At 40.9% G+C, this 14,118-nt stretch overlaps 1 non-coding gene across 1 annotated transcript; it reads left to right on the top strand.

Annotated features, from left to right (window-relative positions):
- The first annotated feature begins 8,444 nt into the window (after positions 1-8,444).
- On the top strand, positions 8,445-8,515 carry LOC112205139 (small nucleolar RNA SNORD56). The gene has a single exon (XR_002938992.1). It is a non-coding gene; the product is annotated as a small nucleolar RNA SNORD56 (small nucleolar RNA).
- Positions 8,516-14,118: the final 5,603 nt, after the last annotated feature.

Here is a 14,118-nt window from a genome sequence, read left to right as displayed (position 1 = left end):
CCTAGCCTAATGCCTAGCATGTCACAGGTGCCCGATAAATGTTTATTGAGTGAATAAATGAAGGAATGACTTTCTGGTGAGATACAATGATGCTGCCTGTGCCCACAGCAGGCCTGGGCTCTTAGAGTTTCCAAGGCTTTTGCCCTTTTTAGGTGTGATTTGCATTATCCAGTCCTCCATTTTTCCAAGATAGGTTGCTGTCTTTGCCTTCTCTGAAAACCTCCAGTGACTTTGAAGCAACTGCCTGGAGGGTCAGAGGTGTGTTTCTCCCAACTTGGGACTCTTCCCCGCTAAGGGTTTTCATTTCAGAGGGGGCTAAGCCAACTCTTTCCAGGTTTTATAAGCTGATAGAACAGGGCTGTCAAATGCTTTTTATGGGAGAAGAAACAGGAAGATGGTTTGTTTTGCAGACAGCAGGTTATTGGGTAATTACATTTTTATAGAGCTGCTGTGGGACAAGTCACGGACCTGCTGTCTCCTTTGATGCTAAAAGGCAGACGGCCCCATAAAGATCAGAACAAGGGAAGGTGAAAGGGGTCAGGGACAGAGCTGCCCCTTGGGGGTCAGCTTCTGCCTGGAAGCATCCCCCTGCCCCCCACCACCAGGTGCCCCTTTGGGAAATGCCCTCCTTCCCTTGCCACATGTTTTGGTTAGAGTCACATTCATGCCAGCCTCTTCTATCTGTTTCTCTGCATAGAGAGAAAAGGAGAGACAGAAAAAAGGCATTAACTAATAGGACCACCCTCAAGGAAGCCATTGTCATTCACTCATTCATTCGCTCTTTTACTTCCCCCTTCACTCATGCAGTCACTATGTTACTCATTCACTCATTCATTCAATAACTCACTCATTCACTCACCCGCTCATTTATTCATTTGCTCATTCATTCACTTGCTCATTTATTCATCCCTCATTCATGCATACATTCCAGTGTTTGGACACTTAACTAGGAGACTGAAGTATACTGATATATTTTTCCCAAAGGTCAATTTGTTCATTAATTCAACACATCTTCATTGAGGGACTACCATGTGTCATGCATTGTGGCTATAGTGTTAGGTACAAGTGAAGCAGTGGAGAAGAGATGCAATAAACTATTGCATCCATATAAAGTGTGCAGTGCCAGCCATGATAAGCACTGAGCAATACACAATTTGGCGCTGTGGGGGTGGTGGGTATGCGAGAGCCCATATGTAGCAGCTCAGCTGGTTGCTTATGAGTGATCAGAGGCTGGGCGCTGTGGCTCACCCCTGTAATCCCAGCACTTTGGGAGGCCAAGGTGGGCGGATCACGAGGTCAGGAGATCGAGACCATCCTGGCTAACACGGTGAAACCCCGTCTCTACTAAAAAAATACAAAAAAATTAGCCGGGCGTGGTGGCGGTGCCTGTATTCCCAGCTACTCGGGAGGCTGAGGCAGGAGAATGGCGTGAACCCGGGAGGCGGAGCTTGCAGTGAGCTGAGATTGCACCACTGCACTCCAGCCTGGGCGACAGAGTGAGACTCCGTCTCAGGAAAAAAAAAAAAGTGATCAGAGAAGGCTTCCCTGGTTCAGCTGAAATCTAAAAGATGGAGAAGAAGTTGCCCAGGCCAAGGGATGCAAGGGATGGTGGAGGTGGTGGAGCATGTGGTAGGGAGAGAACATTCCAGGCAAAGAGAGAAAATCCTGCACAGCCTCTGTGGAAGGAGAAAGTACGAAGCTCTCAAGAAAGGGGAGCAGTGGTGCCCTAGGCAGTCTGGCTTTGGAGGAAGCTCCATCCTAGTTGCTTCACCCAGGGCTGTGATCAGGAAATCCCTTTTCAGATCTTCTTGTGGCTCCGTTTCAAAGATCACTTCCTTTTGCAGAAATAAAACATGTTGCTAGGCTATCATCTCAGCTCCAGCCCAAAACTCATGGGCACAAGTTGGGGGGAAGCCAGTGTGGTGGCCTGAAGAAGGTCTCTTCATTCTTCGTTTTTCTTCCTGCCCTGGAAGGTTCTAGAAAGCTGTGCACTGCTATTCCTTTTCCTGGGAGGTTTGGAATGAGGCTAAGGGCTGAGGATTACTGGTCCCATCTAGAGACAAGTGTTTCAAATCAAGATCCCCCCTTTTAAAGATAGCTGCCTTCTTCAGGGAGGCTCTGTTCCCCGACCCACACTCCTTGTGCTGATTTCCTGCTGTGTAGACAAGTACCGTAATAAATGATTATTTATTTTATCGGGCAGCCCCTTCCGTACATGTCCAGTTTCCTGCTGTGACCTCCAGCAGAATCCCAAGGTGTCTTTCTTAAAGGGGCCAAGGAGATGGAGCCTTTTCTAGTTTTTATTCTTTTTATGGCTGTGAGCTGTGAGTTCTGTACAAGGTAGCTTTTCCCTGGGGAGGTTTCTTCCTTCCCAAAGTCTTCCCCTCATTCTGTTAGATACCAGCCTTCCAAAGACCCCCAAAGCTGCTAGTTGGGACTGAGGGGCCCCCAGCCCTGGCTGCCTGTACCCCTATCCTTGGGCTGCAGATGAAGGCAGCAATGACCCCAGGAAAGGAGGAGGGGTCAAACAGAACAGGGGATGAGGAAGTATCGGAGAAGGAGTCAGCCCAAAGCATTTTCACTGGGCTTCTAAGAAATCCATGCGTCCAAGGTGTCTTGGTGGTAAGCAGAGCCCATTTGCCCTAACCGGGGTGGCAGCACCAGGTCAAAGGAACTCCGTGTGGGTCCCTGTTTGGATTATGCTCTGTCCCCACCACCAGGCCTTTGCTTATGCTGTGTTCATTGCCTGTAGTGACCCTGTCTCCTGCCTTTTGGGAGACCTAACATTTATAGAGGGCCAGCAAGGTGCCGGACATTGTTCCAAGTCTTGGGGATGCAGTGATGCACAAAACAGCCTATTCCTGCCCTCATCAAGCTTGCATTTCAGAGCAGGGCCGATGGACAAGAAACGAATACGCAGATAAACACTATGTGTGGTCTGTTGGGCAGCCATAAGTGCTGATGAGAAAGAAATCCAGCAGGACAAGGAGGGTGATGGGGAAAGTGGTCAGGGAAGGGTGGCTTGAGAGGTGACAGAGGAGCAAGGAAGTGTGTTCCTAAGAGAGGGAACAAAATGTCCTAAGGCCTGGAGGCAGGGCTGAGCTCTGTGTGTCCCCAGGCAGCTAGGAAGCCAGCTGGTGGAGGAGGAGTGAGCCAAAGGCTGAGAACAGGGAGAAAGTTGCTGGACAGCCAGGCCATGTGAAGTTCCATGGGCCATTCGCAGTGAGGATTTTGGATTTTATTGCAAAGCAGATGGGAGCCAATGGAAAGGTCTGAAGTGAAGAGTGACAGGATCTGACTTAACGTTTTAAAGGAATCACTAGTTGTAGTCATTGATACATATTCATTCATCTCATCTTCAGCATTTTAAGATGCAGTGCTTTCGTTTGTTTCCATTTTATAGATGCCAAAACTCGAGGCACAGAAAACCTAAGTAACTTGCTCAGGATGCCATACAGCAAGTGAGGGGCAGAGCCAGGATTCTGTCTGAGCCCTCTGGTGGTTGGGCACCATCAGCTCCAGGAAGCCTCTTCTATGTGCTCCAGAATTGGTTGCATGAGGAGCCCCTATGAACTTCACCTTCTTGAGCCTCAGTTTTCTGTAAAATGGATATGATAGCAACCACTCTTGCCTTACTTTATACACAGTGCTGTTGGCAAAACCAAATGAGATAAGCTGCAAAATGAATGACTATATATTAATAATTAAATTGTTATAAAACCCAGCTCCTATTTATCAAGCATCTGTGGGGAGCAAATTCCTGCTTATTGGGTCTTATTTAATTACCAAACCACTCTGTGCTGTAGGTGCTATTGCGATTCCAGAGAGCCTGGCACAGAGACAACAGTCAAGAAACTTGGAGTGAATTAATAGCGATGATCTCATTGGATTCTTTTCTTTTCGTTCCACTGAGACTTCTGGAGTTCCCTTGTTCTAGGTTCCTCGTGTCTAATGAATAAAATAGTAATATTTACTTCCTAAAGAGGTTGTGAGGATATCCTGTAGACCAAATCCCTTCCTAGGAAGCAATTAATCAATTAGCTTTTTTTTTCTTTTTTTGCTTTCAGAAACATTCTATGCAAATAATACATGCAAAGGATTTACATAGCACTAAATATTTTTAATGCAAATGATATACAATACTATCTTGCCCTTTTCACTTAACAATGTGCCTTGGAGATAATTGCATTATAATACATATAGACAACATTGTTCTTTTTTTAACAGCTACATAGTATTCCATTGTATGGCTGTTTTATAATTTTGTCTTTTGCTATTAACCAGTGCTGCAATGAATATAATTGTATGTATCCTGGCACACATATGAGGATATTGGTTGAGTAAATATCCTCAAGGAGAATTGCTGGGTCAAGTTATACATAAATTTAAATTTTTGATAGACATTGCCAAATTGCAAGTTACAGAGATTGTAGAAATTTACACCCTTCACCAAGAGTGAATAAGACTGCTTATTTGTCCAGAAACTTGGTAACATAGTATATTATTAAACTCAAAAAAATTCATACTGTGGGATCTTGATATACATACTGTTTTTTGGTGTGTTTTTTTAGCTTAACATTAAGTTGCAAAAAAATGTTCAGTTTCAAGAAATATTTTTCAACAAAATTTTTAATAGTTATCAACTATTTCGTTGTATAGATGTACCATAGTTTATTTGACTAGCTTTCTGTGGTCAGACGGTATTTTTAAAACTAATATGTTTGATAAATTTGACTGTTAAAACGAAGAATATTGGTTATCAACAGACTCGTGAAAAGGTGGAAGACATTCCAAACTAGAAGAAAATATTCACAACACATGCAGCTAACAAGGGAGAGTATTAATGAGCCATATGTAAAGAATTTCTAGAAATAAATAAGCAAAGCTCAACAACCTAATAGAAACATGGGCAAATGAGAATAACAGATATTTCAAATGTAGAAACATATATGACTACTAATAAATGTATAAGGAGATGTGGAACATCATTAATAATGAGGCAAAGCAAGACCAGAATGAGATATTATTTTGCACTAATTTGTTTGGTAAAAATTTTAAAAAGGCCAGGCGCAGTGGCTCATGCTTGTAATCCCAGCACTTTGGGAGGCCGAGGTGGGCGGACCACGAGGTCAGGAGATTGAGACCATCCTGGCTAATATGGTGAAGTCCCGTCTCTACTAAAAATACAAATTAGCCAGGCATGGTGGCAGGCGCCTGTAATCCCAGCTACTCAGGAGGCTGAGGCAGGGGAATGGCTTGAGCCTGGGAGGCGGAGGTTGCAGTGAGCCGAGATCATGCTACTGCGCTACTGCTCTCCAGCCTGGGTGACAGAGTGAGACTCCGTCTCAAAATAAATAAATAAATAAATAAATAAATAAATAATAAATAAATAAAAAAATCTGACAAACTAAGGGTTACAAGGGATGTGGAGTTGCAGAGCGAACGCAAATTGGTGCATCCATTTTGGAAAAACAGTTTAGTCTTATAAACTCAATAGGAAAAATTATAATCCTGTGACCTAGTAATTTTTCTTCTGGATATAACCTAAAAGGCCAACAAGCATGTGAAAAAAATGCTCAACATTACTGATATCAGAGAAAGCAAATTAAAATCACAGTGAGATATCATCTTACAGCAGTCCAAATTGCTATTATTAATTATTATTGTTGAGACAGGGTCTCGCTCTTCACCCAGGCTGGAGTGCAGTGGTGTGATCATAGCTCACTGCAGCCTTGATATCTTGGGCTCAAGTGATCCTCTCACTTCAGCCTCCTGAGTAGCTAGGACTACAGGTGTGAGCCACTACGCCCTGCTAATTTTTTTGATTTTTAGTAGGGACGAGGTCTTGCTATGTTGCCTAGGCTTGTCTCAAACTTCTGGGCTCAAGTGATCCTCCCACCTCGGCCTCCCAAAGTGCTGGGATTACAGGCTTGAGCCACTGCACTTGGCCCCGAATGTCTATTAACAAAAAATCACCAAATAACAGATGCTGGGGAGGATGCATAGAAAAGGGGATGCTTTATACACCCATCGGGGGAATGTAAATTAGTACAAATTCTATGGAGGATAGTATGGAGATTTCTTAAAGCACTAAAAATCAAACGATCATTTGATTGGCAATCCCACTACTGGGTATCTACCCAAAGGAAAAGAAATTGTTATATAAAAAGACATATGCACTATGAGGTTTAATGCAGCACTATTCAAAATAGTAAAGTTATGGAATCAACCAAAGTGTCCATCAATGGATGAATGGATAAAGAAAATGTGGTATATATATATATACACACTATGGAATACTATTCAGCCAGAAAAAGGATGAAATTATGTTTTGTGCAGCAACATGGATGGAGCTGTAAGCCATTAAGTGAAATAACTCAGAAACAGAAAGTTAAATACTGTATGTTCTCAACTACAAATGGAAGCTGAATAGTGTGTACATGTGGACACACAGCATGGAATAACAGACACTGGAGATTTGGAAGGGTGGGAGGCGGGAGGGGATGGGGGATGAGAAATTACTTAATGGGTACAATGTGCATTATTCTGGTGATGGTTACACTAAAAGCTCAGACTTCACCCTAGGCAATATATCCATGTAACAAAATTGCACTTGTACCCCTTGAATTTACACAGTTTTCCCCCAATGCCATATTTTCTAATATCAATTGGAAACAAATCAAATAACAGAATGTGCATGAAAAAGTGTGGTATTTTCCAATAATGGAATGTAACACAGCAGCAGAAAAACACAAAGGGTGTTTTAAATTCCTTGAGACATCACCAAACTGCTTTCCACAGTGGCGGAACTAATTTACATTCCCATCAGCAGTGTATGAGTGTTCCCTTTCCTCCACAACCTTGCCAGTATCTGTTTTTTTTTTTTTTTTGTGACATTTTAATAATGGCCATTCTGACTGATGTGAGATGGTATCTCATTGTGGTTTTGATTTGTATTTCTCAGCAATCCCACTATTGGGTATATACCCAAAGGAATATAAATCTTTCTACCATAAAGACATGCACGTGTATGTTCATCGCAGCGCTATTCACAATGGCAAAGACACAGAATCAACCTAAATGCCCATCAGTGGTAGACTGGATTTAAAAAATGTACATATACACTATGGAATACTATGCAGCCATAGAATAGAATGAGATCATGTTCTTTGCAGCAACATGGATGGAGCTGGAAACCATTATCGTAAGCAAACTAATACAGGAACAGAAAACCAAACACTGTATGCTCTCACTTATAAGTTGGGAACTAACCTTTGAGTATACATGCACACAAAGAAGGAAACAATAGACCCTGAGGCCTATTAAGGGTGGAGGGAGAGGACCAAAAAACTACCTATCAGGTATTATGCTTATTACCTGGGTGACAAAATAATCTGTACACAAACCCCCAATTTACCTATATAACAAACCTGCACATGTACCTCTGAACCTAAAATGAAAGTTAAGAAAAAAAAGTAAATCAGAAAAATAAAAAAAAACAAAAATTAAAACACAAACAAAGGGTGGAAAAGGCAACAATATGGTGAACTTCGATACAGCTGGCAGTGCTTGCACCTGTCCTGCCTCTAGCCCTCATGCTCATATCTTCAGTGTCCACAAGCTGGAGTGCACTTTGCCATCTCCATTGCAGGCTGGAAGCCCCGGGAATTGACATTCCTTGGGAAGAGTTCTCAATCTTTGAATGACAGGAGTTGGTGAACCCCAGCTGCCTCACTGCCTGGGTGAGATAACTCTGAAGTATGTATATGTACACCCTGAGCTTCCCCAGAGAGGTTAAGCTCCAGTTGCCGTCAGTGGTGGTTGGTTTGATAATGCACTTAAAAAAATTCATTTCAATAGTTTTTGGGGTAAGGTGGTTTTTTGGTTACGTGGATAAGTTCTTTAGTGGTGATTTCTGAGATTTTAGTGTACCTGTCACCTGAGCAGTGTACCACCCCCTCCCAACCTCCCCACCGCGAGTCCCCAAAGTCCGTTATATAATTCTTATGCCTTTGCACTTTTATTAAAAAAAAAAGAAATGAAACACACATGACACAAATTAATCATTTAAAAAGGAACAGTTCAGTGGCAATGTTGTGCAACCACCACTTTCTAGTTCCAAAACATTTTCATTATCCTAAAAGGAACTCCATATTCATGAAGCTGTTGCTTCTCATATGCTGTGCTTTTGTTGACTGTCTTTCCTTCCCTGTCTCATTTCTCTACCTCCATCCCAAACAATTTGCACTTGAATCCTTGTCCTAAGTCAGCTTTTGGGAGAACCCAAATGAAGGTGCTTGGGAATGTCATATTAGGTAAGAGGAAAAAAAAATTCCAAGAAGTTACATGCAAGTAGATACTCATTTTTTAAGTTAAAAACTAAAATAAAAACATACTTTTAGGTATACACATCAGATGTAAAAAGAGTGTAAAAATGCAAGCAACTACAATGATGACAATATTTTTCATCAACAGAAATTAACCTAGTGAGTTTCGATATTTAGGGTATGAGTGAAAATAAAAATGCAAGCAAGGCATTGATGACTGAGATTCAGGAAGGTGGCAACATGAGGTAAGAGGAGTAGGAAGATGGGCTTAGGAGACCACAGGGTTGGATGTGAGTTGTCGACAGGGTCCTAGGTTTTGTTGTTGATGATGAGTTTCTATAAGCTAATGATATTTAAAAAATGACTAATAAAATTATTAAAAGCATAGATCAGAGATAAGAATGTGTCATACCAAATATTAAAATGAGCCCAATCTGTGCAAATAAGCAAAACTGACATCAATGGAATTCAAATAAAAAGAGGACAGTATTTAAATTTTCCAAGTCCCATGTGGTAGGCTGAAGAAAGAGTTTTAAAAAGTGTATTTTATGTTGCTTTTACTTGAGAAGGGATTTAATACACTTTTCCTTTATCTTCCCTAGAAGATCATTCAAAAGGTCATAACCTAAAAGCCCATTAATAGGGAGAAGTTATATTAATGAGCACTGTTCTTCATGGCCTATGATGCAGTCATTCAAAAGATCAGATTAGATAGATGTGTCAATATACAGAGATATCCATGCTTCATTGATAAGGTAAAGAAGTTGAAGATATGTTTTATGTGATCCTATCTTTGAAGACAATTTTTTTGTCATATAAAATGTGATAAGTAATTTATTATATATGTTGTATATATGTGTAACCATTTATATATGTATATGAGCATATATAATTATATATTGGAAATAACTTACCCAGTATTGTTAACAATGTTTTTCTATGTGATAGAATTATGAAAAGTTTCTTTTTTCTTTTCTTTTTTTGGAGACAGAGTCTTGCTCTGTCACCCAGGCTAGAGTACAGTGGTGGGATCTTGGCTTATTGCAAACTGCCTCCCGGGTTCAAGTGATTCTCCTGCCTCAGCCTCCCAAGTAGCTGGGACTACAGGCTGCATGCCACCACACCCAGCTAATTTTTTTGTATTTTTAGTAGAGACAGGATTTCACCATGTTGATCAGGCTGGTCTTGAACTCCTGACCTCGGGTGATCCACCCACCTCAGCCTCCCAAAGTGCTGGGATTATAGGTGTGAGCCACTACACCTGACTGAAAAGCTTCTATTTTCTAAGTTATGCATATCTATATGGGTTAAATATTTTTAGTCAGAAAATCCAATAAAAATGAATAATAAAAAATTATGTATTCAGTAGATATAGTTCTGTAAGTTCTTATATAGTTATTGTGTTGTTATTGTTACTTTGTATAGCTACTCTGTTAGAGTTTGCAAAGTACATCTTCAACTAATTTCTCTTCCATCCATGAGTATGGGTAAATCCACACTGTCTTTTAAATTATGTTGCTTTCATTTCACAGAGCCATATTTTATCACCAATGACTTTTCCTCCCCATTTTAAAAGCTCTTTGAAAATAATTTTTTTTCCCTTCCTGCTTGCTACTTTTTCCACTCTCCTGGCCAAGTGTATGTCCTGTGGTCTAAAGTTGCACATACTGTTTTTTGTTAAGACCAGTTACTATGAAATATGATGTTCATGTGCGACATAGATAAATGTTAACGTCATTGTTGGCCACTCTGTAATTTGATGACAGAGTTCTGGGAGATTCTGTAAGGTGAGAAACTTTCTGCCTCTGACATTTGAAAACCCAGAGAAGTAAGCAATTTCAGAAAATTGAAAACATGAATGACAAGAACAAAAGAAAACAAAACTAAGTTCATTCCTTGGGTCGAGTGGTTATTCTTCCTCACTATGTCTGGGCCGGAAAGATTTCTTCTTCACATGTCCCTTGGCAAACTGTTATCCTTCTGACCTAATTTGGAGACTAGGTGTTCTCCAGTGGCTGAAATGGTGAGGAAATGAGATGCAACTGTATTTTGTTTCAGTTTTGTATGTACTTGGGTACCTTTCTTGCAGTGGGTCATGAGTTTCGGGCATCTTATGGAAAACCTGGGAGCCCCTGGTGCTGAAAAAATTGAGTTTCAGATAGAATGTGCTTTTAGAACTCCTGATTAGAGAATGCTGGGAATACAAGTTTCTTGCTTTGTTTTGAAAGTTCTTTTTCCTCTAAACCATGCAAATGTTTTTTCAAAAACTTTTCTCATTCTTGATGATGATGATTATTTTTTTTGCCTACAAATGGGAACAAAAAAGATTTTTTCTGCATAAAGAATAAAAGGAATATATATCTTTCTTTGAAAATTTCTCCTAGTCCAATATTTTTTGACACCTCGTGAATTGTAACAGGAGGATTGATTATAAGCAGCTGTAAATTCTCAGTCTACTTAGTGTGCATAAGTGTGCCTTATCCTGCAAGGTAATTTTTACAATGTGGACACTCACGATACCACCTATGACACAGTCTTGCCAAAAATAAATTGACCCTGAATCAATTAAGTCTCTAATTTCAACTGCAATGTACAGAAACTACAGAGGACAGAGGAACATGTAACAATAGCACCACGAGGATGCATTAGCAAATTCCAGACTGTCTTTGGTGATTAGAATAATGATTCCTCAAAGATGTCCATGTCCTAATCCCTGTAATCTGTGACTATATTAGGTTATGTGGCAAGGGAGAATTAAGGTTGTAGGTGCAATTAAGATTGCTAATCAGCTGACCCTGAGAAGGGTGAGATTTCTCTTGGATTATCTGGATGAGTTCGGCATAGTCACAAGGATGCTTGTAGATGAAAGAGGGAGGTAGTAGAGTCAATATCAGAGTGATGTCATGTGAGAAAGACTCAACTGCATTGCTGGCTTTGAAGGTGGAGGAAGGGGGCCGTGAATTAAGTGGCCTCTAGAAGTTGGAAAAGCAAGAAAATGGATCCTCCTCTGTAGCCTCCAGAAAAGAACACAGCTCTGCTGACATCTTGATTTTAGCCCCTTGACATCTGTGTCAAATTTCTGCTCTCCAGAGCTGTAAGATAATACATTTGCATTGCTTAAGCCGTTAAACTTGTGGTCACTTGTTGCAGCAGAAATAGGAAACTAAAATATAACCTGTTTATTTCAACAAAGAAAACGCATATCTAAAATGGAGATGGTAGTTGATGCTGTCGGTGCCTCCCCATAGTCGGTACTGGAGGTCAGCTGCACACTGCTTTTGCACACACCAAGGCTTCCTGTGTGTCTGCCTGAGGGTCACTCTGGCTGCTGAACTGTGCTGGCTCTGTCCACAGGGCAGGTGGTAAGTGCTGAGAGTTCATGCCCCAGGAGCAACCTTCTGCCAAGGCGGGATGGGAGTTGGTAAATAGAGGCTCCGATTCCCATGCTGGACATTGTCTGCAAGGTCCTAAGTCTCCGAGGATTTCACACCATCTGCCCCAAGTGGCTACTGTTTCTGAAGGTGCACTTTATCGGCTCATATTCCTTCTCTCTGGGTCCTTTCTCTACTTCCTTACCATGTTTTCTGGGACTGCTTCCAAAATCAACTGTTTGCACCCAAATTCTTGTCTGCAGATATGCTTTTGGTGGAGCCCAAACTAAGACAGAGGGGAACCTATGGTTTTATAGAGACTTAAGAGACACAACAGTCTGTCACGATCTTTGGACCTTATTTGGATACTGATTTAAACAAACAAATAAGCAAACAAAATACCTGAAAAGCGTTAATGACATTGATAAGATAACTGGACCAGACATTTGATAATATTAAGAGATGATTGTAGGCCAGGCATGGCGGCTCATACTCATAATCCTAACACTTTGGGATGCCGAGGCGGGTGGATCACTTGAGGTCAGGAGTTCAAGACCAGCCTGGCCAACATGGTGAAACCCCGTCTCTACTAAAAATACAAAAATTAGCTGGAGATGGTGGTGGGCACCTATAATCCCTGCTAATTGGGAGGCTGGAGTAGGAGGATTACTTGACCCTGGGAGGTGGAGGTTGCAGTGAGCTGAGATCACACCACTGCACTCCAGCCGGGGCAAGACTGTGTCTCAAAAAAAAAAAAAAAAAAAGATGATTGTATCCCACTGCTGCCACCAATAAAAGAGGTGATTGTCAAATTTTCAAGTGGGATAATGCTATTGTGGTTATGTTAAAACAAATAGTCTTTATCTTTCAGAGATACATTCTGAAATATTCATAAATACATTGATAATTGATACAAGGTTTAGGATTTGCTTCAAAATAATGCAAGAGTTAAAGGAAGAGAGAGTGTAGATGAAAGAATAGCCATGAGCTGATAATTTTTGAAATTGGGAGATGAGTAGAAGAGGTTTATGACACTATTTGTCCTACTTTTATATATGTTAGACATTTCCACAATAAAAAGTGTAGAAATGCCCACTTATCTAAACACTCTGCCTTTGAATCAGACTGTGTGCGCACCATTGAGCAAGAGTAGTTTTGACTGCTCTTTGGGTTTTGGGGTGGACTTTGAGATCAGATCAACCTGTATTCCAGTCTGATCCTGGTTTATCTTGGATGGTCAGTTGTGTGTGGGGTTGGGACAATCCAGGGGACTGGAAAGTGGGGGATGGAGGAGAGTCTCTGGGAAGGAGATAATTCCAAACAAAGGAAGCTTCATGACTAAAGATATGGAAGCAAAAACAGACAGGAAGAACAAAGCTTCAGGCTGGGAGATTGATTTGGGGCTGCAAGGCTATATCACTCTGGGCTCTCCAGAGAAATTGAACTAATAGCATGCATGTGTGTATGTGTATTTACATAGTTATAAATATAACTAGTATGGTTATTTATATATATTGTATAATATGTATACAAAATAGTTTGAGTTTGTGTATATACATATATATACACACACATATGTGAGTTGTGTATATATATGTATATATATGTGTATATATATGTGTGTGTGTGTGTGTGTGTATATATATATATATCCAGAGAGAGCGAGAAACTGATATTTGTTTTAAGAAATTGGCTTATGCAATTATGGAAGATGGCAAGTTGAAAATCTGCAAGGTAGGCAGGCTAGAGGCTGAGAGGAGTTGATGTTGCAGCTTGAGACTGAATGCAGTCTGCAGGCAGATTTCCCTCTTCCTCTGGGAACTTCAGTGTTTTTTTCTCTTAATTCCTTCAACTGATTGGACAAGGCCCACCCATATTATAGAGGTCAATCTGCTTTACTGTAAGTCTACTAATGTAAATGTTAATCTCATCTAAGAAAATACTTTCACAGCAACATCTGATCTGGTATTAGACCAAATATCTGGGTACTGCAGCTTAGCCGAGTTGACATATAAAATTAGCAGTCCCCAGGGGCCATTGTAGTACTCCAGAGAAGATGTAATAAGAGTTTAAACCAGTATATTGGCAGTGACAGTTAAGAGGAGATAGTGGTGGCTCACATCTATAATTCCAGCACTTTGAGAGACCAAGGCAGGTGGATCTCCTGAGGTCAGGAGTTTGAGACCAGCCTGGCCAACATGGTGAAACACCGTCTCTACTAAAAATACAAAAATTAGCCAGATGTGGTGGCACAGGCCTGTAGTTCCAGCTACTTGGGAGGCTGAGGCAGGAGAAGCAATCACTTGAACCTGGGAGGCGGAGGTTGCAGTGAGCTGAGATTGTGCCACTGCACTCCAGCCTGGGCAACAGAGTGAGATTCTGTCCAAAAAATAAATAAGTAAATAAATAAATAAATAAAA

Source organism: Pan troglodytes, chromosome 10 (assembly GCF_028858775.2).
Source record: "Pan troglodytes isolate AG18354 chromosome 10, NHGRI_mPanTro3-v2.0_pri, whole genome shotgun sequence".
NCBI lineage: Eukaryota > Metazoa > Chordata > Mammalia > Primates > Hominidae > Pan > Pan troglodytes.
The sequence above is the reverse complement of the archived record's forward strand: the minus strand, read 5'-3'. Positions and strand labels throughout refer to the sequence as shown.